This window comes from Rhipicephalus sanguineus, chromosome 9, assembly GCF_013339695.2.
Source record: "Rhipicephalus sanguineus isolate Rsan-2018 chromosome 9, BIME_Rsan_1.4, whole genome shotgun sequence".
NCBI classification, from domain to species: Eukaryota; Metazoa; Arthropoda; class Arachnida; order Ixodida; family Ixodidae; genus Rhipicephalus; species Rhipicephalus sanguineus.
The window spans coordinates 56,945,108-56,972,349 of record NC_051184.2 but is presented as its reverse complement, the minus strand read 5'-3'; the positions used below and the strand labels follow the sequence as shown (position 1 = coordinate 56,972,349).

At 46.3% G+C, this 27,242-nt stretch overlaps 1 long non-coding RNA gene across 2 annotated transcripts in view; it reads left to right on the top strand.

The window, feature by feature from the left end:
- The window catches only part of LOC119405204 (uncharacterized), a 57,185-nt gene extending 30,402 nt beyond the window's left edge, over window positions 1–26,783 (top strand). The window contains exons 1-3 of one of the 2 annotated variants that reach the window (XR_007417536.1): window positions 14,084–14,227; window positions 19,287–19,332; window positions 26,679–26,783. This is a non-coding gene — a long non-coding RNA (uncharacterized LOC119405204). Of the gene's footprint in view, window positions 1–14,083; window positions 14,228–19,286; window positions 19,333–26,678 lie in introns of those variants that run through there. The other variant, XR_007417535.1, reaches the window with a different exon arrangement.
- The last annotated feature ends 459 nt before the right edge of the window (window positions 26,784–27,242 follow it).

Genomic DNA, 27,242 nt, shown 5'->3' with positions numbered 1-27,242 from the left:
CGATGCTGAGACGAGAAGTCCCAGCCGAGGATGATGTCGTCGGAGCATGAAGAAAGCACAAGGAATTTGACGATATAGAGCGCGCCGTCAATAACCACCCTCGCGGTACATGCAGCAACCGGTGCTACGTGCTGCGTACTTGTGGTGCGCAGTAGCATGCCGGAGAACGGCGTTGTGACCTTACGTAATTTTCGAATAAAGTTCTCGTCCATGACTGAAATCGCAGCCCCGGTGCCAATAAGCGCAGTTGCGGCAGTTCCTTCTACTATGACGTCGAGTAAATTGCGTGGTGACTGTGCAGGCCTTGTAGAAGTTGAGAAGCTAGCAGTTCGTGCCTGCGGAACTGCAGCAACTAGTTTCCCTCGCTAGGTGACTGCCGACTGCGTAAGCGTGAAGGCGAGCGACGACGGGGTGACGGGGAGCGATGGTTGCTGAAAGGTCGTCGTGGAGGCGGCGAAACGTCGGAGCTGAGACGCGTGGCATGGTCGCCAGTAGCGTATGGGTAGCCGTATCCGGGCGTTGCGGCTGCTTGATTTGCAGGTGACACGCGACGGTTGCAGAAGCGCGCCACATGCCCGGCGAAACCGCAAGCGAAGCATATGGGCCGGTTGTCGCGTGCGCGCCAGGGATTCTGAGCATATTGACTCCGAGTTGGCATTGGAGGAGGCGCAGGACGCTGGGCTGTTTGCGGGTGCATTGCTTCAGAGAAGGCGAAGGTCGGCGGCGGAGGTCGCGCCGCGACCGCGGCATAGGTCAGAGGTGCACCTACAGACAAACATGGCTGGGTCACTTGGCTGGGACATGGCTGGGGCAACATGGGCTGGGCCAACATGGCTGGGTCAGGTACCGATTCGGCAAGCTGCTCGCGGATGGCCCTCCTGATGGGAGTAGCCAGTGATGCGTCAGGCTGTAGGGATCGATCGCCCAGAGGCAGCATAGAGAGCTGGCGCGCCACCTCCTCCCGAATAAAGTCTTTTGGCTAGAGAGTGATGTACGTAGCGGGTGACGGGTGGGAGGCTAATGTGAGGCTCGAGAGCGGTTCGGCAGCTGCGACAGCGCTGCGTGCAAGGACCCTTTGTCGACGCAGCTCATCGAAACTCTGTGAAAGAGTAACGACGTCCGCGACAGAAGCAGGGTTCCGCGCAAGAAGCATCTGAAATGCCTCGTCCTCGATGCCTTTGAGGATATGTTTAACTTTCTCCTCCTCGGTCATGGAGGCATTGACGCGGGAGCAAATATTTACTACATCCTCGATGTAGCTCGTATACGTCTCACCGGGCTGTTGAGCACGCTGGCGTAGACGTTGTTCAGCGCGCAGCTTTCGTAAAGTCGGGCAGCCGAAGACTTCTGCGATCGCTGTCTTGAACTCAGACCAGGTATGGATCTCACGCTCGTGATTGTGAAACCAGAGGTTGGCGACGTCAGAAAGATAGAAGATGACGACATGGAGTTTGGCCGGGTCATCCCAGTTGTTGGTCTCACTGACGCGCTCATATCTGGAAAGCCAATCTTCCACGTCAGCCTCACCTGTTCCGCTAAAAATAGGAGGGTCACGGTACCGCTGAATGGCGCCACTGGAGCTGGAAGCCGCGGCGGTGTCGGGCTGACTGGTGGCAATGTCGGTCATCGCAGCGGTTGAAGGAGCGGGCAACGTTCGGTTACGAAGTTCCAGGTTGAGGTCAGGGATTGCAGCAACCTCCACCAGATGTCGTACGACGGTTTATTAACAACGTACTGACGACTTGTGCAGTCGAAGTAGCGCCGGTCCAACAGGAACGCAGATCACGCGCACAGCAACAGACGATCGAACGTGGCTTCTTCCTCTTCACTACATTGTGGACAATCCTACTCCAAATCAGGCTCTTTAGGAACGCGCCCTTGTAAAGCTTGTGAATTTTCTCGGGCAGCACGGCTAGTTTGCGAGTGCGCCGATAACAATCACCACAGGCATTTCGGTTGCCATTTTGAGTTTGCGGCCGGATGTGTATATCACTTGGTTTACATGCGAGTGCAGTCATACTAAGTGCTTCCCCTGAAGCAGAAAGGCCTTCCGCTATCGCGTGGCGGAAAAATCGGTGTCGGGCCGATTTTTTTGCACGTGGGCTCGCTGCCTCGTTTTCCGGCTACATAGGCGGAAAGCGAAAGGATTTCTGGTCAGTTTTGCCGCTCTGGCCTCGTTCGAAAGCAAGGGCGAATGCGCCTTAAAGGGCCCCTCACCAGGTTTGACAATTTTGAGCTAACGAGCGCAATGTATACACTGGGCGTTCACGATCACGTCTGCCAAAATTTGCAACGCTACGCGCCGCGGAAATGGGTCAAATTTTAAGGTGAACGCTGCTTGCCCTTCCTCTCGCGGGCGCGCGCTTTAGAGAATGAGGGGATGACGTACATGAGAAAATGGCCCTACGTAGATGGTAGTGCTCTGACGTCGCTCCTCTACGTAGACGACTGTGCTCTGACGTCGCCAACAGTAGCACGTGACACTGCGATAATTATTTGACACGACATGTGTAGTTTGTGTAATTTGTTGCTTGAACAGATTATTAAAAGTTGAGAGAAATAATGAGACACACAAAGGGAATGCGTGCGTCTTTTGCATTTGTTTTTCGTGAATTGCAGCGAGATGCGGGGCTAATGTGCCTCCCTTTCCTATGCGTTCGTGTCCCCGCGGTTAGCGCATCGAGCAGACGCCAGCCCTGGAAACGATAGTAATGTTCTGGCGCGTTCGAGCACTCGTTATGCTCATTTATTCTACGGCGTCGAAGTAAACGTTAATGCGACACTGGCTCATGATACCGCCGCTCTCGTGCCCGTACAAATGTCTCAACTTTCATGCCCGTCCCGAAGAAACAGGCAGTACACCACAAAGAACGCCGACAAAACGCCCACGGCCGCTACATAAAAAAATCACAGCATATCCATGGAGTGAATGATGATGAGTGGGCGAAGCTGCGGAGGTTCATCGGTAAACCGTGAATCTTCCGTGAATTCTGCCCAGTACATCATCACCGACGTGAGATCGGGCGCGTTTATACTAAAGGTTCGATGAGTTATGACGACTTGCAGCTCACTTTAATTTTACATGTACGCTGTGAATTTTCATTGTTTAGAAAACCATTGCTTTAGAAAACACCTTGCGTCTTTCGTTAAGCAGCTGGCGTCTTTTTCGTTTTGCTTTAGAAACATCTGGCGTTCTTTCGTTTTGTTTTTACAAAACATCTGGCGTCTTTCGTTGGTTTATTTCATCAATCAACGGCGTCTTGAACAAAATTTTTATTGTTTAATCACGCACAGGAGAAATCTCACCAGGCACTACCTTGGAGGTAAACAATGGCTGCTAATGGGAATGAGAGACAGAAGAAGTCGGCTTTTAGCTAACACTTACACTTCTACAGAGACAGAAGAATTCGGCTTTTAGTTAACGCGCACGCTGCGAATTTTTTATTGTTCAACAACGCACAGGAGAAATCTCCCACCGGCACCACCTTGGAGGTCAAAGGGTAAGACTTGTTACTCACTACTACGAGCACGACGAGGGACGAACGGGTGCCGCCTTAAGGAGCTTCGCCCCTAAAAAAGGTAGCGGCCGTACGTGCAACGCCGCTCGCGTGCTCGGGCGCGTCATGCGCACGTGACCATGCATGCGCATGACGTGTTCAAGCGTATGCGTCAAGTGAAGAGGACAGGGAAGGGATTTGAATTGCTAAAGCTACACGGGGCGAGTGGCAAGGGTTTGAAACTCGCCTCCTCGCATCATGGTTTCGCGCCGCCACAAATTATTGTTTTTCTCAGCTCGTAATGAACCGATTTGAAAACTTCTTGTGGCATATGACTCTTCATTCGGCACACAACAACTTCCAGCGTTTAACTAAAATTTGCTATGTGGCCTGGTGAGGGGCCCTTTAACATGTGACGTGCATCGAGCCTCTACACCAACCGGCGACCGCTCATACTGGTGGCGAGGATTTGACTGTGTCTTCTGTGGACAAGACTCTCTTACGGTTTTCCAAGAACTTAGCATCACGATTCCCCTTTTAACCACTTGACAATGCACCGAGGCATGCAGTACATGGGCGGTCCAATTGCGCCATTTATGCCATTTTCTTACTATTCGACCGCTATGCACATTTATAGTGAGCGCCGAATCAAGTGCATCTTGCGCACGCTGCGCCAAGCTTCATAGTTCGCCTGCGTAAACGGTAGCGGAGCGCTTCTGGGCCAAATAATTCTTGGTTTGGCACCAAATACACACACATTTTCCACACTGCCGCTCCCCCTCTTAATATCTTTTTAATGAGCCTATCCGAAACATCTGCAGGTGAGTTCCGTTATTGACGGTCGTAAATTTTGTCTAACTTCTCGAAGCTCACCGCTCTCAGAACTTGAAATAATACATAGAAATTGGCTTTTTGTAATGCCACTATATGGTCATTGTAATACTGCGCCCGCCGTCCAGCGGCTACCGTTTTAAGCACCGCGCACTGTAAACAGTGCCAGAGCGCATAATAATAAAATTTTTCAGATTTTATGTGCGAAAAGCCCATTGCGTTTCTTGCACATGAAGATTCGGGCGTGCCATAGTTTGATATTTTCTAAACTAAAATTGTTCCATGTCAATGACGCTGCGCCAGGATCTTGGGCATACCGATCGTAACACAAAGCCTAAATGTGCGAGCCCGCCTTGGTCACGAAGCGGTGCCCCTACCGTTCGCGCGCATCACTGCGCTCGTCGCATGTTTTAATTGTGAAAAAGACATGATCTGGTGACAAACCAGTGCACATGAAACATGAGCCCTGCGGACACCCGCGCGCTGTACGCCATCGCTTATGACATAAAAATCATCGTAAGTAGCGCAACTAGACGGGACACACAGCAAGGAACAGGCGAGCACTGTGGTGCGTCCTGTCCAGTGGCGCTACTTACGATGGTTTCGATGTCAAACACCAACTAGCCCAACAGTCAACTCTTTTAATGTTCACCCCTTATGAAAATAAATGTAGGTTTTCTATAGTCAGATTGTTATCCAATTATTAACATTATTGATTCTGAGTGATTCCGCAATGCTCATTGAGTTGCTTGAGTACTTCGTTAAAACATTTCTTTTGAGCAGTTCGCAATAAAAATGTCATTGGCTCATTCCTATTAAAAGGCCATTGCGGGAAATATTCCTCAACAAAACTTCTGTTGAGCCTTTAGGAATGAAAACTTCATTGAATAATTTTTATCTAAATATTATTGAGGGATTATTGAGTAAAGAATATTTTTGTTGAGCACTTTCCAATAAAAAATTCCTTTCGCGCATTTTTTTAAATATTATTCAGGATATATTTAATCAACAATAGTTCTGTTGAGTAGATTGTAAAAAAATCATTGACGCAGTTATGACGATATACCATTGAGGAGTCATTGACTGCCCTTTTTAATCTACCTTGGGGTGTGATGTACTCCACGTGCAGCTAACTCCTGCAAATCCCCATTTATTTCAGCTAGGTCCGTTAATGCGTTATAAACTTTAATACATGTCAGCCGAAAGAACACACACACACGGTTGGTGAACATTGCTGCCGTAGCATGGCACGAACGCCGTGCGAAAGTCGAAACTTGACTGAACTAGTAGAACATACAATTTTCGTAAGTGCGCCCTTTCTTTTCCCAAACGACACGTGCACCGGACCTACAGACCGGACCGGACCTACCATTATTAACCTTTGAAACTCCACGATTTGTTTTCTTTTTGTATACGTTCTTCGTGGTTCTCTCAGCTCGACCGCGTCTTTCTATAAATAGTAAAACCTGACCCTCCCGTTACGACGGAAATATCAAGAAATGTTCGGCGGGCAGGGGCGGTTTCAAACACCGCGAGAATTTGTGTGGTGCGCGTGTCGTTCTCGTCTATATCTTCATTGAACATTGATCTAGTGTTTGCCTTTGTGCGAACACATGTTTTGTCTATATGCGCGCGTTCCTTGCTTCTGAGTCTCCTGTGAGGGTCGATGCTATAAAAATGCTTCCGAACGTCGTAAATATTGGCTTGTAAATGGAGAGACTTCTAACGAACGGAGTTACTGACAGAGGAAACTAAAATCATTACAAAGACTCTGTGGTCTTTCCGCCTTCGTTACTTCAATGACAACGTATTTCGTGAAATGCTGGAAAGTGCGTCTTCGAAATGGGAAAAGGAACGACACTGAACACATGACAACAGCTCTTTTACGCGACATAAATGGCAGGACCCATTGCAGGGCTTCTATTTTGTTACTGATCGGTATACACTATTTTGAGATTCCTTTCAAATTTGAACCAAATTTCAGAGGCACGCATTTCAGTTTCAACACACAAAGTACATTTTGTGGATTAGCATTCGCCCTTCGCTACCACATTTGTGTTTTCTACTGTTAACAACTCTGCAATGAAGATAATTGGCACTTGGATTGAAGGGCGGGGGGGAGGATGGGCTGCTTACACTAACATAGGGAGCCAGCGAAATAAGCTTTCTTTATTGCGGTATCTTCCAGACAAATCGATTATTTTTGTATTTGTGGCCTCGATGTGGTACTTGAGCTGGCTACCTACTGCTCGCAACACTTCCTCTTGCAGGAGAATGTACTCGTAAAAGTGTTCGCACTTCACGTGGAAGTTCAGATAATGTGGCTACGCTTACAAAAATTCTTATTGAAAAAACAAAGAGATCGTCTTGAGCAATTTCAACAGATGGCATTGAAAATACATTGTGGATCAATTGCAATACCGTTGAGGAAGTTGTGGAACAGTATTGAAATTTGGCCGCGAATTTTATTTGAAATGCCATCCAGCAAACCAATACGCCGTATGGCACCGGATCAATTTCGACCACCTCGAGTTCATTAACGTGCACCTAAAGATAAGTATATACACGGGTGTTCTTGCACTTCGCCCCCACCAAATTGCGGCCGCCGTGGCCGCGGGAATCGCACCCGCGTCCTAGGACTTAGCAGCGAAACAGCTTAACCGCTGAGCTACCACCGTGGGCAAAGCAACATTTCGATGCATGTACACACCGGATTTTCCGTCCGATCGCACGGACGGAAAGCGCACGGCATCATTAATAATCATCATCAACAACAAATATCCTCTAGCAGACCCGGGTCGCGCCTGGTCATGAACAAGCGCGCCCTGGATTAGTTTAGTAATGAACGCCCGCGCTCGGGCCGGGCCCGGGCTTGGAACGACGGGCCAGGGCCGGGCTCGGGCTGGGTTCGGTCATGTACGCCCGGGCCCGGGCCGGGCCCGCGCTTGGAACCACGGGCCCGGGCTGGGCTCGGGCTTCATAAAGCGGGCCCGGGCCGGGCCTGGGCCGTAAAATCCGGCCCGTGCAGTGCTCTAGTCCGAATGGCTCAGTTTTCATGTGCGCTGGTTTGCCACCACATCTTGTCTTCTTCGCAATGAAAGCACGCGACGAGCGCTTTCATGCGCGCGAGCGGTAGCGGCACCAATTCGTGCCTGACGCGTCTCGCGCATTCAGGCTTTGTGTTACGATCGCTATGCCGTAGATCCTGGCGCACCGCGATTGACACTGAACACTTTTAATAATAATAACTGTTGGGGTTTAACGTCCCAAAACGACGATATGACTTTGAGAGACGCCGTAGTGGAGGCTTCCGGAAATTTCGACCAGCTGGGGTTCTTTAACGTGCACCTAAATCTAAGTACACGGGCCTCAACCATTTTCGCCTCCATCGAAAATGCGGCCGCCGTAGCCGGGATTCCATTCCGCGACCTGCGGGTCAGCAGTCGAGTACCATAACCACCAGACCACATTGGCTGCTCATGGAACACTTTTTTGTTTGCAAGTTATGAAACTACTGCGCGTACGAATCTTCATGTACATGAAACGCAATGTGCTTGTGGCACATAACGCCTGACAAATTTGATCATTATGTGTGCTCACACTGTTTTCAGCCCAGGACCTAAAACGGTGGCCGATGGACGGCGGGCGCCACGTTAAAATAAGCATACCGTGGCATGGCGAAAATCACTTAGGCCTAATTGCAAGTCCTGAGAGCGGTGAGCTTCGAGACTTTTAGACAACATTTTCAAGCGCCAATAACAGAGCTGTGTGCATATTGTGCCAAACCACGAATATTTTGTCTTAGAAGCACTCCAATGCCATTTACGCAGGCGAAATATGAAGGTTTGCGCAGTCGGCGCAAGATGCAGTTAAATGGGCGCAAGAAATAAGCATAGAGGTCGAATTGTAGCACAATTGCGCAAGAGGCGCAATTGGACCGCCTTTGTACCATATGCCCCTGCGCAATAAAAAAATGGTTACGTCACTAAACGGAATAGGTTGCCGGTTCGTTTGCTCTTCACCGCCGCATGCGTGAGCGTGCGTGCGTGCGTGCATAGGCAATTATAAACTGCACTTATTTTTTCGTAAAAATTGGGGGACTCGTGACCTTCGCCTTCAAGAGTAAACCACGATAGCGCAATCGGGCAGCACTCACGTAGACTTCTAAATAACTAGCCAGGCTTCACTTCTCGGTAGACACCTCAGCTGTGCCGCAAGGAAAGGAACGTCTGTGCACGTAACATAGGCCCTTTCAAACTATCCTAGAATGCCCACTGCAAGTGCAGTTGCGAATGCCCACTACGCCGTAAGTATTCCTTTTACCAATTCTCAATGTACCCACTACGCGTCCGTAAGGCAACACGCGCACCTTCGCATCCGCTCATTTTGTTGATGCTGTACGCTGATGATGACCAATAATTATGCCTAAGCGCTTTGTTATGGGTAGATCTCGAAGCGGCCCACTCGCGTCGTGACTCATATGTGTTGACGTCTGGTGAAGTCTTACGCTGCTGCCACACAATATTACATGTGATATTGACACCCCTCGCACTACTGAACATTCATATAGTTCTTTTTCCCAGACAATTTCGAGCACGGGCATGGCTTTGTGGTAGAGCACGGGCTTGCCACGCAGAATGCCTGGTCTCTATTGCTGCTCGGATCGATTATTTTTACTATTTATTTATTTGCATCTATTTCGATTTTACGGTCAGGGACGATGATGATTGTTCGCTCACAAGCAACGCAAGCGACGCCGCAATTTCTGCGATACGAGCTCTTTAAAGGGTAGCTGAAGCCCTTTAAAAAGATGACTTTGCAATGTGTAATCACAGTTTGATCCCTGCTGAATTCGAAAACCAATGTAAGAGTTCACAGAAGTGAACGCAAATTGCCTTTCTTAGTAAAAAAGAGCGGCTGCAGCCGCAAGGCTTCTTGAGCTACCGAGCGAAGGTGGTGACGTTATCTTCGATGTGCCGCGACATCGGCTCCATCAGCTCTGTTAAAGCATGACCTTTGCGATCACTTCTAGCAAGGTGCAGCAGGAACTAGTCACGGAGGCCACGGTTGGAGATACGACAGCCCTGCGCGGCTCCGCCAATACTACCGACTATGACGTAGTTCCGGTTAGTTCGTTTCCACGCCCACACTTTTGGAGCATTCGCGTAGGCGGAGCAAGATGAACTTTTCTTTCGCGTATATTAAAGCTCCTGCTGCCAAGATGACGAACATTGTTTGAACACCGAGGCCATTCTTCTTCATATTTGCATTTATTATAAATCTGTCTTTATGAAACAAATCCTTGCATACACGCTCCTTGCGCTGTACTGCGCAGTGACATGTGTTCATTTTTACACTGTTCTGGCGTTCCCCAACTTGCTTGTTAACATTGTCCGGTCTCCTCTTTAAAACTTTACTACAGGCCCGTAGGAAATAGACACTACATGAGGTATTGAGTGTCTTTTTGTGTGATTGGTGGCTGCTCTACATTTTCATGTGATATTTGTTACTTCTTTTCTGCTAAGCACCTGCTAAACACATTTAAAGAATGCCGTTAATCACCTTCGTTTCTCTGACAGCGAAAATATATTTGGCGTTTTCGACATGATTGACAAAATGCACCTTAAACACCGCTGTATCAGTGTTCAACTCTCCTGGGATTTGTAGACTGATTTTCATTAATTGTGGGTTTGTATTTCTTGAAAACATAAATATACCAAGAACTGTATCATGGTTAACAAAGGCTGCCCACAATTCGCTTGCTACTCCCAATACAGAACATATCTTGTAGCTGCTGCGTTCTGCAAGTTTTAGTGTAACCAGCTTGCAGAATTCCAATAAAGCCAAAGTAAACTGAAGTATCTACGCTCTAAAACATAATTCACTCTAAACAGTAATATAAGCAGTGTTATTACATTTTTTGTGGAGAAGCCTATGGGCAGTAATTGTGATGTAAGTATTGCACTTATCTGCATATCAACTTGTAAATTCCAAATTAAAATGAAGCTACCCTTAACTCTGGTGATGTGGTAGATTTTTGAACCTGTGCAAGAAAGAATTCGGCAGATCCCACGGGTTGTGAGAATAGGTTTCATGCGAAGCAGTCACCAAGTACTTCAATGCTGTATTTAATGGCTTTGAGCCAATCGTTAACAGGTGGATCGACGTGTTTTTGTAAGTGCAGTAGCTGTGCGCACATCGTGGACTTACCAGGCACGTCGACAACACTGGCGTTTAAAGGGTAACTTATTGTGCGACGTACTGTCGCCCTCATGTTACAGTACATACGCCTGTATTATCAAAACCAAGTGCACTTCATGGGGCAATCATATGAATATCATACGTAACTTTCGATAATGTATTCCTCCGAAGTCGATCAATGCTTCAATATAGCTTGCTGAATCATAGAAATGATATTTATTGTTTATTGGACTGCTATAAAAGCGCAGCCAACACTGCAACCAAAGTCGTTAATCTAATATGACGCCTGTATCGTAGGAGTAACTATGTAGTGTTTATTGCTTTCTTGTAAAATCAGATAGCCAGCAGTTTCTAGACCTGGCGCGGCTCTGTGGTAGACTACTCGAATCCCACGCAAAATGCTTTGGTTCCGTTCCTGCTGGGATCCAAATTTTTATTCTTTGCACTGGTCGGGTCCACCATGCCGATGTCGGTTTTTCTAAACGCTCTCGCATTTACGTTACCAATGTCTGCTCTCGTCGTTCCTGGGTAGATAAAAAAATCACGCCATATCCACGGAATGAATGATGATAAGTGCGCGAAGCTCGAGAGGGGGAGATCATCGGAAAACCGTAACTCTCCCGTGAAAGTTAGCCATTACATCATTAGAAAGACGTAAGACTGCGCATATATTATACAAAATCAACTTTTATGTTGTTCTTGTTCGTTTGTTGTTTCGTTTCTTGGTCGTTGCCATGGCTGGATTGCGAGGTCCCTTCATTATGACGGCTTTATGGTCCGTGAAATGAAGCGAGAGAGGTTCTTGTACTGGCTGCAGTGGGAAGTTTGCAAACACTAAGTCTATGCACGTCCCTCGGATCGTGGTAGGTTGCATACGGATACATCTGAGTGCGTATTTGGAAAGCATGTGCTGCACGATCCAGTCATTGGCAATGAGGTCCACGTTGAAGTCCCCAACCAGCATAAACGGACGGTTGTACTTGTTGTCGTAGTCACGTAACGCAGCGTCTATAAACGACTTGACGTCCCCGATAGACAGGTTGGGTGCGAGGTACGCGGTCATGACGTCGACTAGCAGACGGCGACTGAATCGGTGGACCGGTGTTTCGACGTGTGGTGGCGATTCCGTGCTCGATTGTCGGCTCCACGATGGAGTGCCAAGCATGAAGCTTACCCCGCACCTCCACCAGTGTAACGACGTGGGATCGACGAGGACACGGAGCACGACAAACAAACACGCTTTATAGATCAGAGAAAGAACTGCAACGTCTTCTTCGTCCCTGCGCTGGGCCAAAAACACTGGCGCTGCTTCGTTGCCATCAGCACTGGCACATACGCGCGTCATAGGCGGTCACGTACGAGCTAGGAGGGACAGACCCACGGCTTTAGGAGCTTCGCCCCTAAAACTGTCAATCGGCTCTGGCGCATAATCGTACACCGCCGCCCATGCTAAATGGGTATGTGTCACACGTATCCTGAGGAAAGGGTTTGATGACGTACGCGACCGGATTTTCACATTATTCATGTCATGACCCGACAGTCATATTCGTTAAATGCTCTTACCCTTATTAAGATATTTACCAGCGCAAAAAAAGACAGGACATTTAGGAATGATACACGCACATAGCGCTGCGCTATGTGTGTGTATCCTTCCCAAATGTCATGTCTTTTTTTGCGCTGGTAAATATATCTTAATCATGAACCAACTCGCCCAAGCAGCCGTTTTATCAAAGCTCTTACCCTTCCCATACCAAGTTTGGTCTCCACCATGTTAAGGAGGCAATCATGAGAGCACCTGGACGTAGGCGGCTAGATAGATAGATAGATAGATAGATAGATAGATAGATAGATAGATAGATAGATAGATAGATAGATAGATAGATAGATAGATAGATAGATAGATAGACATACAGACAGATAGATAGACATACAGACAGATAGATAGATAGATAGATAGATAGATAGATAGATAGATAGATAGATAGATAGATAGATAGATAGATAGATAGATAGATAGATAGATAGATAGATAGATAGATAGATAGATAGATAGTATGGAATATTGTTGAATGTGCATCGGAAGAAAGAAGAGAAAGAAATGTGGGCAAGACAGGAGAGCTCAAGCAGGGTGTGCAAATACGAACGTTTGCCTAGCATGGACGTGTTTTTTTATCTGAGTCATTAAACCTTTGTTCGTTTCCATTCTACCGGCGACGACACCTTTATTCAATAGATAGATAGATAGATAGATAGATAGATAGATAGATAGATAGATAGATAGATAGATAGATAGATAGATAGATAGATAGATAGATAGATAGATAGATAGATAGATAGATAGATAGATAGATAGATAGATAGATAGATAGATAGATAGATAGATAGATAGATAGATAGATAGATAGAAGCGCTCAAAATGCCAAAGGTTGGCTATGAAATGCTACACGTTTATTATGCTGCAATAAATAAACTTGCCAAATGTCTCCGCATTTAGTTTTGTTAAACTGAAAAGATTACTTTAAAATGCAGTGTTGTTTTCGCAAGTTACCCGCCAATGTGGTCTTAGGGTTATGGCCTTCGACTGCTGACCTGAAGCTCGCGGGATAGAATGCCGGCAACGGCAGCCGCATTCGCGGTGGCGGCGAAAAGGCCTCAGTCCCGTCCACTTAGATTAAGCGTATGTTGAATAACCCCCGGTGGTCGAAATATCCGGATCCGTTCACCACGGTGTCTCTCATAACCATATCAGGGATTCGAGGTTGGCCGTATATTGATTCGGTGTAAAATAATAAAGCTTGAGACCGTGGCAGGCGGTTTCACAACTAGTGGACGGGGTCGTCACACCTTGTCATGCACCCCATTTTCCTTTATACGACCCTTATACCACAATATACACTGGCAAGGACAGGGAACACCTCAAGCTGGTGCCATAGGAACTTACTACGCTTATGCGTGAAGTATGGAAACATTTTTTTTTTGCAGCAGGAGAAGTGTTAGGCAATTCAATATAATGTGAGTTTGATCATGATTTGCCAAAGTGCTTCACAGAAGTTGCCTACAGAACTGACACGCTTTAGAAACATATGATGACGGAGCTCTAATGGAAAACATGAGAGCAATTTTTTCCCTTTGCAGTAACTAATTATGGTAGACAGATGGATCTTTGGTCAGTAACACGACTGCCAGGTCAGTGCAGATGAAAAAAGCTTCCTTCGGGGACTGCGACTTTAGTCCTAATGTAAATATATTTGTCTGCGCAAATCTACACTATTCCTTGTTAAAAATAAATTGTGGATGTGACCAAAATAACATATCGGCTCTTATCTGAACTTTGTGCCCCACATGTCGAAACCTTTTGGCACTGCAGTCTGCTGCTTCCGCTTTTTCTCTTTTTCTGGATACTGTTATATGGAGTAAGAAAAGGACGTCATCGTTCCGATTGTTTTGACAACGCGGACCGGCAATTCAACAGCTTCAATTGAATTGTGCGTCAGTGAAATCGACCTCTCATCTGGCAGCATTACAATGAGATGTACGCCTTCTTGTATCTATTTTTTTTGCCACGTAATGTAAGTGCTACTATAAATGGGAGAAGCTATCGCATGGTAAGATGCAGAATCGTTCTTTGACTTCCTCCAGACAACTGCCATGAATAGACATACAGTAATTTGCCTGATTTTAATGCTCTGCTTTGCTGTGTAAGTGAATTATGCTCATTTCTTTCAGGTTCTGGCTATTCCTAGAGCTAAGTAGATAACATACGTTTCTGATAGCTAGGCTGAATTTTCTCGAACTAGTGCATACCATGTGTTCTGTTTGCGTGTTTGTTTGTTTGTTTGATTGTTCGTTGCGTTTTAACGTCCCAAATCTACTGAGGCTATGAGACATGACATAATGGAAGGCCGCACGTGATTTCTACCACCTAATTTTAGCTCCAGTGAATACTGAAGGTAAAATGTTACTGTATTCCTCGATGTGCCAAGCATTTTTGACTACTCCCAGGGCTGGTACGAAAAAATACCAATAAGTAAATTTTTACATGACATGACAAGAACTTTTTGAAGTCCTGAGGAACAAGAATCTGGGGAGCCGGAGGCCCCCAGATCAAGTTGGTGTTCCCGCCCACGAGAGGACTGGAAGTCCAAGTTCCGTCGCGATGTCGTGGGCCCTCTGGACGGCCTGGAGTTGGGTGTGTAAATCGCTACTCATGTTCTTTCGACCACATGCTCTGGCTGTGCCCAACCCTTAATGCCTCTCCACCCTTTACGAAGGAGCAATGGGAGGAATCCCTGAAGAGTAAATTTGATTGAAAAAAAAAACACGACTTCCATGCAACGCCAAAACAATGAATGCTATTGCAGCGAATCATAATGTTATGCGAAGTAAGGCTAGCAACTAAGTATTTTGGATCTAATATTTCCTACCTCTACGAAACGCTGGTCTAAACGATTACAGACGCTGCAGGGAGTGAAGCGGATTTCGTGCTGTCGTATCAATTTGAAGTAAGCGAAAACAGCGCAGCGCGTATACGAGCCCTCTACTGATGTCTGTCGATATTGCGCGCGCTAGCTCTCTTGACCGCGCCCTCATGATCTAAATTCTTGGTTCCCGCTCGTTGCAAGAATGTGCACTTCCAGAGTCTATGCAGATTATCAGCTAATTCATTACCGCTACATGTTGCAAATTCAAATTTTAAATCATTAGAATACACTTCAAATTAGAATATAATTCAGGGTAAGGCAGGGCAAAATGCGACAAAAATTTTAAACTAGGCAATATCTTTTTTTTTATTTCACTCGTTACTGTAAGATGTCGACACGGGTAATTTCTGTTGGGCACAAGGTATGTGCTGCATAAATATGGCCATGCTGCGATGTTTCAAAATATTATTTTAAAAAGAAACAAAAAATCCACCACGTCTCATTTTGCCTCAACCTGCGGGGCAAAACAAGGCGCCGCGTGAGGCAAAAGGATACAGCGTGAAAAAATTTTATCCTTTCAGTTCTTGCAGTAGAAGCACTTCAAATTCACTCCGTGGGAAGCCACGCAGTCTTCATGCGCCCACTCTTTCCACTCCACGCATTGAATCCACACAGAACCCGGCGCTGTGCTGCTCCGAAACTCGTGAAAAGCATTCAGTGCTTTCTTTCATGTCGTTTTCCCCCAGGAAACTCCAGATGATATTCTCTTGTACGTCCGCACCATCTTTAACAAAAAATATCATATATAATGAGCGTAAATAAACGGTTCACTTAATAGGACGCTCTCTAAGGCATTTCAATGTCTTTTTGTCCCGTTTTGCCCCTGTCAAATGCCTGAAATCAAAAAAATTTCCCCTTTGGCCCACTGCACCAAATGAACTAAACTTTTGTTGACATGTAGCATAAAGTAACAACATAAAAACTCATTGTTGTACTGATGCCGGAGTAGCCTCATGCAGGGATCCGAAAATTTCGCCGAGCAGATTTTCGCCCCTTTTTGGCGTGTCATGAACACACTGACATTAGCAGCGTAATTTTTCCCGCGCGAACGCTGCGAGCAATCATCAACTTTTACACATAAAATGTCGAAAACTACCGGCACCTATCGCTGAAATAGAGAAAAAAAAGAAAAGGTGCTTTTTGTATTAGCTATAGAAGGCGGCAAATTCAAAATGTCGCGTTTTGCCGCGCGTCTCATTTTGTTCCGCCTTACCATACATTAAAATGCATTTCCAATGTTGCCGAGCGTATTTCGTGGAGCTGTAGTATTCATTTTCTGCAGCTTGAATTTGTTTTTCGGCTACGGTTACACGAATGCACTCGGGTCAAATTGGTTGTATTCATTAAATGTTGAAATAAAACACGCTTTATATCTTACGGTTCTTGTAGCAAATTTGTTCTTATGCTGCCGCAAATCAGGCTACGTTATGGGTATTGTTATTGCGATAGCTACTAAATGAACACACCGGACGGGTTTTTGCTGTCGGCATCGCCGTCATGTTCAGATGTGATGGAAAAAAAGACATGGGCCAAGGATGTTTTTAGTGAACGGTACAGCAATGTAAGTTTTTTTTACAGGCAATAGAGACAATGCACAGAGAGGTTAACAGGTTACAAACAGTTTACATGCGTGCGGATTAGGAAAATTGTTCTGAAGACGCTTGTCTCTTTATATAGCGGCGTGTCTAGGACACATTCATCCCGAAATTCGCCGGTGTATGTCGTCTGCTTAAAGGTCGTGAAGGTTGTCATTGCGTTCTCGGGCACTTCCGGACAACTGGTGAGGTTACCTGTGATGGCTACACACTACCGTGACTCCGTTCATGGTCGGACGTAAATCATTTAATTTAAGCAGGCCGAAAAAGCGCCAGGCCACTACGGCAACTGGCTAACGCTGGAGACAGGAGGTTTCCCTGGATTGGAGACACCACTCCAGGCCACTGTGACGGCAGGACGCTGGTGTACAGAAGAGCAGGGCGATGAGAAGGATCTCGGCCTTAATCGGAACTGTAGCAGCGCATGTGGTCGCCAGTAGCCCATGCTCAATCCATCGGTGAGCGAACTGCCGTTCGAGACAACAGCTCGCTCTCACACCCCCAATGGCGGTCTAGTGGTTACGATGCTCGACTGCCGACCCGAAGCTCGCGGGTGGAGGCGATAATGCTTCAGGCCGTGTACTTATATTTATGTGCACATTAAAGAATTGTGGGTAGTTGAAAATTCCGGAGCCCTCCACTACAGCGTTCCTCATAATTATTTCCTGGTTTTGGAACGTAAAACCCGAACAATTAATATTATCATCTCGTTCATCCGCATTGCATGGTTGTTTCTTTCCTCCACATTGTGGCACACACCCGCACTGGGGGATTGACCAAGACGTTGCATCTTAACGTTTCGAAGGTAATTCAAGAATGCGTATAGATAAAAAAAGAAATAATAGCAAATTTTTAAAACACGCTTCGTTTTTCGTGGTCCGTAATGTTTCTCTTTTAAAATAAACATTACAAGTTTTCTTGCCGTGGCCCCACACTGATCATCGCCAGAAGATGGCTTGTCCTAGATTTCGTCCTGTCACGGCCACACGCAACATTGCACATCACACTCGCATAAAGTGCAAAAATATATAACATATCCCATAGCTTCTTATCATCTACGCGCGAGTCAAAGCGCGCGAGTGCTGGCGACGAACGCGCCTGCAGCAGGGGGTATACGCTCCGGCCATATTTCGTCGGCGAGGGGAGGAGGAGGGGCGTCACCGGAACAGGCCGCAGCTGCGAACTTTGATCATGCGGGCGCATAATCTCGGCAGTATCATCAGAAGGCTCGTATAACCATGTACGTGCTGTGCTGAGCCGCTGGCTTCACGTTCAGACGATAGACAGCACCAAAATCGTTTCGCATCCTGGAGCAATCTGCAGTCAGCTGCTAGCCTTGCTTCATACAGCATTATAATTTGTGGCTATCTCATTTATGGCTTTGTCCTTGCGGCGAAACTGTGTTTTTTTAACAGCGGTGTTAATTAAGCATTTCGTTCCGCCATATTGCACTAACAGGAAACAAAGCTGCGCTCTATAACTGGTGGTGGTGGTGAAAATATATTTTAACAAAATTTCTGCGGAGAGGGTCCGGGTATTCGGAGGTTCTTGGTTTGCGGTGGGGGGCCCTCAGACCAGGGCTCCGCTTGCAGAAGCCGCTCCACGGGCCCAACTGCACCTCTCTAACTGCGCCTCTATAATAACTCGACCGGCGCGCCCTTTATTTGTCCTCTTCTGTCGTCTTATAAATGACCGAATATAACCAGAGGTGCTCTTGCCTGCAGTTTGCTCTTAGGATGTACGTACATTCGAGAATTGAGCATAGCTATAGTATAATTTTTCTGCATCACCTAGAAATTTGGCGAGTAATAAAGCCTGTGGCCTGCACATACATAGAGGACGACACGATGGATGTGCAATGTTTGCGTTTAATCAATGCGTGTGCAGCCTGAAGAGAAGAGTAGTACAGAATAAACACATGGGAGTGATATGTGGGATACAAAGAGAGAAACTGAGAAAGAAATATGCAGAGATAGAAAGAGACAGACCGCGCTAAATGTGATATTATAATTAAGACCATGCTAGTTGAGGCCTTGATAAATAAGAACTACTTAATTAAGCTTTCGCTCATTGAGTCCATGCTAATTAGGACCCTGCAACTTACTATATTCACTATTAGGACAATTCTAATCAAAATAATGCTCATTCAGACCTTTCCATTTAACACCTCGCTAATAATCTAGTTCGGCTACAAACTCCACTGTTAGCCCAACCTTGTCCCACTATTGGAAGCTGCCCACATTCGTCTATTTTTAAATATCAGAGTAATTTCATCTCAAATCCTAAGCAAACCTTCATAAACATTGACAATAACACACAGTTGGTTCTCCATAAAAACTGCCTGATGGACACCTGATGGGAACATTTTCGGAGTACTCTACGGTATGCCTTATAATCAATTCGTGGAATTGGCACGTACAGGCCTAGAAGGTGTTTAATAATATTCCTTGCTACAGCTTCGTGTTAAGTAAAAATATCAATGGGTGAAGTGGACAATCATTGCTAAGCATTGTTACTTCGTTGGGATGTCAATGGTTAAAATAGCTGAGAACTTTATTTCCAATGCTGAGCTTCTCACTTGCCTTTACTGAATGCCATGTAGAGATATGGACTGCGTAGAAATACGCAGTGCCGTTTTTAACGGCACTAGTAGAAAAAAAAACCTGTTTTTACGCTTTCAGTTACCTCTGCAGCGCTGGTAGCTCAGGTACAACTTGTTTCAACCATGTGAGTATTACGCTGCCAATTCTTTACATATACCTCGTAAATATCACATTTCATTTTCCTATATAGGAAAAAAATCTAAAGCCATGACTACGCGTATAAAATTTGAGTAAACAGTGGTGCTGGCAATCATACAGGCGCCACATTCCAGCGAATGCGGATTGAGTTGTTTCTTCATCATTCTTTTCCTTCTTCTTTCTTTAATGTTCCTTTCGTTTTTATCTCCTGCATGTTTTTTCATTTATCCTTCCTTCTTACCTACTTCCATATTAGCCTCTTTTCTCCTTTCGCTTTTCCTAAACGTTACAACAATCCTCCTCATCCTTACTTATGTAACCCACCCGCTGCAATACCATGGAAAACGTGCAGCACCTACAGGTGGCGCAATGATTTACGAGCACCAATGCGCTACCAGCGCCACGCGTAGGCGCTTGCGGCTACTTCATTCTCAACTGTCGTGCCACGAGCAGTCGTCTCTCCATCTGCTACGCCCACATTGCATGCTTGTGCGTTCGCGCGAAGGCGACATATTTGATTAAAAGGCTTGGGTCTCAGAAAGCTGGCAGTGCAGAATTATTTTATGGTCTCAGACGAAGAGAAAGGACAAAGTATATGGAATCAGTCATGTTTTCGATGTGACAGAAAGCACAGACGTCCGACGGAGTGCTTTGAAAGGACGATTACTTCGGCCGGCCAGCGTAAACCTCAAAACGTAGGCCGTCACCATCGATGTTTGTATCCATTCTTCCTTGTCATTGCGCCTGCTTATTTTATTGCGATAGCAATTATATGGACAGTCTCGGCTGGATTTTGCCGTCGCCGTCGCCGCCGTCATGCACCGTATATGTATAAGTATGTATATATATATATATATATATATATATATATAAAAGCCCCAAAGAAAAATCAGAAAAATGCTTCCGAAGCGCGGAATCGAACCAGGGACCTCTTGCTCCGCAGCGAGTGGTGCTATCCACTACGCCACGAAACGCAGATCCTCCACGTAGCTAACGGCGGGCGTTATATACACACCCAGAGACGGCAGGAGATGATAAGCGTTTCTTCATTACCAGCGAGATGGTGCTAGGAGCGCGACTGGCGCATTTAAAAGTCGTCGGCGAGCTCACTCGCTTCTTCTTATATTTGCGCAGGGACAACCTTGCTCTTCCGCTGTCTGGTCGCGCGGTTTTCTCGTGGTAAGGGGAAGAGTAATGTTTCAAGCTTTCACCGTGATGTCCGCGCTCATGTTACGGAGCGTACGAAAGTCACTCGAGCTCAAGAGACGCCGCTAAACGAACAAACAGAAGATGAGCGCGAACTATCAAGTGTCACAGCTCGGCACTTGAAGCACGCTAGTTTCATTCGCTGCTTCGGCCGCCTTTGCAACAGGAGCGCTGTTCAAACTGAGAGTATCCATTGGCGAGCCTCACTTCGTATAGCATTAATTTCTTGCTATCGCATTCATTGCTTCGCCCTTGCGGCGAAACTGTGACTTTTTTTAGTAAACCATCACATTTGCGTCTGAAGTGTGTTAGATAACCCCTTGCGATAGGCTCAAGCGAACTGTACAATCACCAATCTGCACTTGCCTCATTTAGTAAGGCGTGGAAGCTCCTCGAAGTTTTCCGTGCTTGCAGTTGAGCTTCGTTCGTATACGTTGCTCTGGCTACATGAGTCGCTGAGTAAGTTTGTCACATGCTAGCTTTGTACGTGACATCTTAGCTATGACGTAGCACAATAAAATTTCGTGGTGTGGCTTTGCTTGCAGGCACAGTGACATTAAGAACAATGGTAGTACAAGGGGAATAAATTGGTTCGCGACGCATTTCGCCAAGCATGAGGGGGCTTCTCGCTAACTGTTCGAGCTTACGAGCTGCACAGTCTGCGACCTGCGGTCCGATGGAAAAACAGTAGCAACGTACGAAGGAAAATTGCTGGACATGTCGATGGCTTGTCGATGGAAATGTACGCGGACTCGAGATCACATTGCCCGCTGCCACTAGGTTCTGTCAGCAGGGCAAACATATCAGTTAATTTTCGTGGAGCGTGAATTCGCAGCGAAATAGCTGCATGCACTTTATAAGCGTACTTGTAGGATCACTAATGCAGCGTTCCCGCGTGTTTCTCAAGCATCGTCACAGCGGAAAACTGAAAATATTGCTCCAGGTGAATAGTTCTTATAGTTATTGGCGGAGTTTACGACACAGCAATTTATACGCAACACTGCGAAGCACCGCTAGCAACCTGACACGGCTCCGCTAATGGGCCGGTAGCTTTCGTTCACTCCCGCACTGCGGCGCCACCAGCTCACTGCACGTTTCCTACACTGTACGGTGTTATGCAGTGTTCAACCCCTTCTTTCTATCCTCCTGTCTCTCCTACGCAGCGTAACAGCGATCGTCCTTAGCCTTACTTCCCTTTTCAACTGCTTGCGAAACTACAGACCTTTTCACAGGAGAAACCTCGAACCAGTTAGCTGCAGGGTTAGAGGGCATGCTCTCAGTGTTGCCATTGTGCTTTGGGCTGTGCCATTGCTGCGTTTGTGTTGCTTCGGTACGCGTTTTTGTGACTGTGCTGTGCGCCTGTCTCCGATACGAAGTGGCTATCATGGCAGAAAATTTACTACATTCGCATATCAAGTCATCTGGCCATCGCTATGTCATGTACGAGTGAACGAACAAGCAGCAGAAGAGAAATATTTTAGGTGCAATCGTGTGTCCACAGCACAATACGCCACGCGATGAGTGCAAGTGTGCCACATTCGCGCTGCACCGTTTTCCGTCGTCGCCTGAATTGCGGCAGCAGTGGGTGGCTTCAGTAAATCGGAAGAACTTCCGCAGTCGCCATTGTCTCGCCTCTCTTCCCGGTATTTCGTTGGCGGCGAGAAAACCGACGAGAACAACGTTCTCGTGCAGCATCCTGGATAGGAAGGTACGCAAGCCACTGATGACTCACCTAGTAACTCGTAAGAATGTTACGGATTCGTACTTTATATCGTCTATAACACAGCGCCCGACATGGCTGCAAACTTCTCCTTGTCCGGTTACGCATGTGCAGCCTGCGCGCGCCGTACTTCACCGGAGGGCCTCGAGGAAACCCACGTGTGATGGGGCCTACTGTTGACGGCTCGCGACGGCGTCAAATTCCCCTTCACCAGCACAACTTTTTTCCTTCACATTATGCGCCAGCAACTGACCCACCCAGCCAGACTGCACGTAGTTGTGCGACTCCAGTGCCTCGTAGTTGCACACCTGACAAAGACCCCACGCATTCGCCTCAACAATGTTCACTCGCCGTATTTCTGGCCACTCACACATGTCCTCGACCTAGACTTCGACGTCGTCGGGGTGAATGTAGGTCAAGGTATCTGTGCGATGTTTACAGTTTACAGCTAACAAACTTACGCGCCGTGAAAGAGTATGCGCGGAGGTGTGAAACTGATGGATAATCCGTAGACGCCGATAAAGGATAGCGCTAGACAGCTGCAAAAACGCTCTATTTACCGATTATTAACACTTCACGCCGTGGTAGACCTTGTACTGCGCTTGCTGCTACTGGTACCAACGACGAAGCACTGCCGTTCGCAGACGCAGAGCTCATTCTTGCGTTGCAAGCGCGAATGCGCGCCGCTGAACGGTTCAGACTGTGACGATATCGAGTGACGATATCGAAGAAAACAGTCTAAAGAAACGAAAAATCAGCAAACACAGGCTTTAGCAGAGATCTCACACCAACGGACAGCGCACGGGTTCGAGTACGCGCAGACCAAGATGGCGATTTCGCCAAACTTGCACGTTAGAGTGCGCGCATTTCAATATGGCGCCACCTGGCGTGAGAATCGGAAAAGATGTGTACTACCCAAAGCTATGCCATGCTTTAACCTTTCCTTCCTCCTCACCTTCACATAACTACCAATCCTCACTCTTCCCACCTCATTAATGGCGATTCCACGTAAGGATCAATCAATCAATGGCTGGTCAGCCTTTTAAATTCATTTCAATTTCTTATACATTGTTACTTGAGTGGACAGAAGGAATCCTGAATTGGTCTTGTTGCCAAAATGTTTTTTAGAAGCTCTGGGAATCTATAATAAAGAAGAGGCGGAGTGCCGCGCTTGCCTGCTCTGCTATTTCGGCAAACTATGATTACGAAATGCCCACCATTTATTAAGCTTGGGTAGCCTAAGTTTCCTTAACTAATTATATGCATGTCGATCTTCGTGTGCAGGTGTGTTTTGTTTTTACGGATAGCGTAGATGCTTTCATAAAATCCTCAAAATCGGTCCAGGAGAAGTTTTTCCGCTTTATTTTGCAAGGCTTTATTTCAAAAAAGGCTGGCCGCAGAGCGGCAAGAGTTCCGCATTACCTTTTAAGCATACTTATTCATCAAACTGCTCAAGCTTATATTTGTACATGTTTTCAACAAAGAAATACGATCGAGCTAACTTCCTGGAAACACCGATCAATCGAAAATTCTGAAGACAATTAAAAAAGCGCCACTTTTTGTAATTCTTAAACTTTGTCCACTTATACTTCTACACATCAGCTCTACAACCATTAAAAATAATTAAGAAGCTTGCACTCGGTCATGAAAAACTTCATAATATTAGACTCGTGCCCAAACGTACACCAGGGTGGATATTCCCACATTTAATAAGAACATGCTCCGCCATTTCCTTATCTTCCCAGCAGCATGTGCATTTTTATTGTTCTTTACTGAATCTTGCTTTATAATTACGCGTTCTAAGGCAACCCGATCTCGCCTCAAACAGTAAAGCACTTTCCCTTCAATTATCGTAATATATGCCTCCCTCCTTATTTCAGTTTTGCCTTTTCGGTAGGTACTGAAAGCCGGTTTTTTCGCTTAACGCTCTTTATTGACATATTGCTTACACTACAAGCCATGTATTTACTAGTGAGCCTCGAAGTTCTTTTCCTCCACTGTGCGTCCACGCTCTTCCTATACAAATATTCGGAACACCTTCTCTGCCCATCTACTCTCCTTCATATTTCTTAGCCTTTCTTCCAACAATATTTTGCTCTGAGCTTTTCTCGCCTCAAAACCTCCCCATCCCATATCGCCCTTTACAGCCTCACACAATGCGACGGGTCCCACAGTTCTTTGATTTACATCCCTTCCCGATTGCACCTCTGCCCTCATGCACACCAGTGAGTTTCCAAAAGTAAGCCGCGGAACGATTACACCTTTCCACAGACCTCGAAGCACCTTGAAACTACTGTATACCCACAACGCTCTGTGCTTCATTATTGCAGCATTCCTCATTTCTTTTGCTGCCGAGGCTTTTTCCTGTACCTCCATGTACCTGTCACCTTCATTTATCCAGACTCCGAGGTACTTCGCTCACTCTCGGTATTTCTTGGCCCTGTATTGACACCGCCTGATCACAAGGATCGTTGCATACCATCAATGGACATTTTGTTACACTAAATCCTAGTCCTAGAGCTTCCCCTTCCCTTCCGCATGCATCCGCCAGCCGCTGTATATCATCTCGACTGTCTACAAATAAGACGATATCGTCCGCGTAAAATAAACCTGGAAGCTTCTGCTCAATAGTCACGCCGCCCTGTTTGTGTGACAAATTAAATCCAATGTTGCTACCTTCTAGCGCTTTTTCCATGCCCACCATGTACAGCATGAATAACAGCCGTTACAAAGGACATCCCTGTCTCAGGCCCTTGCTAATATCAATGTTCTCTTTGCTGCATATTCCTTCCCATGCTATGCAAACTGTCTTTTCTTGGTATATCTCCTTCAAATCTGTATACAGTCGTCGCCAGTGCCCATTCCTTTCAATATATCCCACAAAATTTCCTGATTTATGTTGTCGTGTGCCCCAGGGACGCCTAGAAAAGCCGCGTAAAAGCGCTTATTTTCTATGTCAGATATTTCTCTGCACTGAGTGAGAACAGACAGGTTATCGTCTAACCACCTGTTGACTCGAAATCTATTCTGAAGTTCGCCCAAAATATCGTTATGCTCTCCTCATGTTTGTATTTTCATTTTTACTGCTTGCAATTCCAACCTGTATAGTACCGATGTAATGGTTAGTGGTCGATACGAGCGTATGCTATCCTTTTCTTCCTTGCCTTTATAGATTAAGTTCATTCTACTTTGTCGCCAACTATCCGGTATTTACCTGTGTTTAAGCATTTTCTGCGGCTTTCAACAGTGCTTCTATAGGGTTATGTTCTAGTTGCAAACCTACAATTGGCTCCATCTGCTCGCACGGGCCTTTCGGCACTCGTATTTGGCCAGTCCAGCTACGGGTTGACTGCACCCGGCTCGTTTCCTTGCCGCTTCCCGCTCATTCTAGCGCCTAGTATTTATTTATCATTTATTTATTTATTTATTGCACTCACAACGCCCGAGTGTATTGTAAGTGGTGTGGTAAAAGAGAAATGATACAACAATTGGGTAGAAATATAATACAGTAAGAAAGTGATATAGTAGCGCAATGAAACAACACACTAGGTATGGTAATACATACACAGCATTTATGCAATGGTTTGCGCGAAGGACTGTAAGTACTAATGTAAAGAAACAAGATAACATATGAATTCCTCTATATACAATGTTAGCTGACTTTTCTGAATTACTAAACAGCAACCCGACAAAAAGAACATGTAAAAAGGTCTCAAACAACGTTAGCTACCGCCTTTCGAAAAACTTATCATTGATGGGGACTATGTCATTGGGAATGTGGTTCCATTGCTGGGGTGTTCTGGTTAAAAAGGGAAAAAAAGTCGTAACCGTATGTTTCGGATCATGCATCTCTCGGTCTTCATGTCAGCCGCTTTGTTTTACAAGTAGGCTGGGTCGGATCACCGCCGCTGATATCGTTCTCGTCCTGCAGCACGTCGAGCATCGCGAGAGGCAGTAACTTCTTCAGGTGTGCGGTTTTACTTTGAAACCAACCATGGCTATAAACTTTCTCGGCATGACCAGACGCACCTCTTTCATAACGATCCCGAGGATATGCACATGCGCAGTATGTCTATTTATGGCGTATTTATATGGTTGCTGGGCAACCCTTCGCATGGTGATGACGACACTCCGAATTCCTCAGCTTCCTACAGGGTCAGCTTTCTTTGGGTCAGCAGGAACTGCCTGACCTCGTCGTCCCGGATCCCAACGACTATCCGGTCACGTGACGTTTTGTCTATAAAGCTGCCAAAGTTGCAGTCTTCTGCAAGATTTTCAAGTACGCCACAAAATATTTTAGCCTCTCATTGTCTCCTTGCCTCCGCACGAAAAATGCCCGACTTGCAATAGTCTCGTTCACCTGCGGGCTGTACTTTGCTTTTAACATCTTCGCTATTTATTCCTAGGTTAAGCTGTTCACGGGCGTCGATGGAAATCGTCCATGAATGGCTCGCACCACGCTGTCTCTGAGCAATGCTACCAAAAGTGCCCGACACTTTGAAGAATCCGCGATCTCGTTGCCTTCGAAGTAAGCTTCCAGGTGCACACGGTAGGCATCCCAGCTGCTTGCTGTCTCGTCAAACTCTGGCGGCCACGATTCTATCGTCGTTGCCACTGAAGTGACACAATGCAGTAGCGACAGGAAGCTCAACCGTTTCTTACTTGGCCCTTGACCTTTTTATACTCAAAACAACGTGTACCTAGGACGCGCGCTGTGTCATGTATATCGTGACTTGCTGACAGGTGACAAGGAACTCGGGCGGGTCAGTGCGGTTCATCCACGACGCTGCCGCTGGTCTGATTTTATTACATGTGTGAGCGTGCATGACTGTTCATTTTGGAACGATTATGAATCTAGCCTTTTATGCCACTACTCAGCGAATAAGCTATGACAGAAACCCCAGTAAATTACTTGGAATTTGTACGCGTTCGGTTCCTTGATGCGCTGTGGCATCGGAGAGCAAACGGAC